Source organism: Muntiacus reevesi, chromosome 9 (assembly GCF_963930625.1).
Source record: "Muntiacus reevesi chromosome 9, mMunRee1.1, whole genome shotgun sequence".
In the NCBI taxonomy this organism is placed as follows: domain Eukaryota; kingdom Metazoa; phylum Chordata; class Mammalia; order Artiodactyla; family Cervidae; genus Muntiacus; species Muntiacus reevesi.
The window spans coordinates 44,294,084-44,295,730 of NC_089257.1; positions in this window are offsets into that span (position 1 = coordinate 44,294,084).

The following is a 1,647-nucleotide window of genomic DNA, read 5'->3' on the forward strand; positions in this document are numbered from 1 at the left end:
CAGACTCTGTGGTGAGTACTGGGGATGTGTATTAGTGGTAGTGGCTCAGTCGTGTCCAGATCTTTACGACCCCGTGGACTGTGTAGCCTGCCAGGCTCCTTTGCCCTTGGAATTCTCCAGGCAAGAATACTGGAGTAGGTTGCCATTCCATTCTCCAGGGGATCTTCCTGACCCAGGGGTCAAACCCAGGTCTCCCACATTGCAGACAGATTCTTAACCATCTGAGGCACCAGGGAAGCTCACAAAATCAGACACAGTTCCTGCCCTCATGAAGCTTACAGTCTACAGGAGAAGACAGGCGTGAATCAAAAAAGCACATAAATAAACATAAATTTATAGCTGTAATGGGACCTATGGTAGAGGAAAAAGAAAAGAAGGAGAGAAAGGAGAGGGGAGAGAAGGAAAAAGAAGGAAAAGAGAAAAAATAGACCAGGAGAAATGTCTCCAAGGAAATCACAATTCTGCTAAAGAATGAGTCGAACTTAACTAAGTGAAAGGAGAGAGAAGATCCTTTTAGGCAGAGAGAACAGCATACGCAGAGGCCCTGAGAAAGCTAAGAGCATGTTGTGTAAGCCCTGAAAGGTGCTGCATCTCAAGCACTGAGAAGAAAGAGGAAACCACTTGCCAATCGTGTCCTCCAGGCAAATACTCTTATTTCAAGACTGACCTCTTCTGGAAAAAACAGTTCTCATCCCCACCAACCCTTACTGTCTAGTCAACAGGAATCACTTCTTCCTTTGACCTCTACTGGACCATGAAGTTTCACTGAAATATCTCTATTGTAAGGCCTGTGCTTTCATGTCTGTTTCTTCCCACAGACCCAGGAGCTGTCTGAGGAAGATGCTGATGTCCTAGTCATCTCTGGGTTTCATGGTTCCTGGCACAACACCCAGCACAGAGCAGACTTCTGAAAGTGTTTATTACCTTAATGACTGGCTGGCTGGATGAATGAAGGAAGAGAATTAATAATAAATACACCCGGTCCTTTGAGGATTAACACTAAACTCTTTAACGTGATCCTCCTAGTCCTGCTGGTGCCAGCCTCAGCAGCTTCAGCTCTTGGCACTCTCCAACTCCGACTCCCGCTCAGGGCTCCCATCCTCTCTCTCAGTTTCCAAAACCTGCCCAGCCCTCTCCCTCCAGAAGACTGTGCAAGAGGTTCCCTGTGTGGGGGCATCGGTCCTCCTACATCTAGGCAAACAAATCTCTTTCTCCATGAGGGCAGGTGACTCTCCTCTATGCTCCCACGACTCCTCTCAGCAGCTGAAGCGCTCATGTGATTGATTATGATTGCTCGGTTACTAACACGCTCCAAAATCACTGCAGATGGTGACTGCAGCCATGAAATTAAAAGACACTTACTCCTTGGAAGGAAAGTTATGACCACCCTAGACAGCACATTAAAAAGCAGAGACATTACTTTGCCAACAAAGGTCAATCTAGTCAAGGCTATGGTTTTTCCAGTGGTCATGTATGGATGTGAGAGTTGGACTATAAAGAAAGCTGAGAACCGAAGAACTGATGCTTTTGAACTGTGGTGTTGGAGAAGACTCTTGAGAGTCACTTGGACTGCAAGGAGATCCAACCAGTCCATCCTAAAGGAGATCAGTCCTGGGTGTTCATTGGAAGGACTGATGTTGAAGCTGA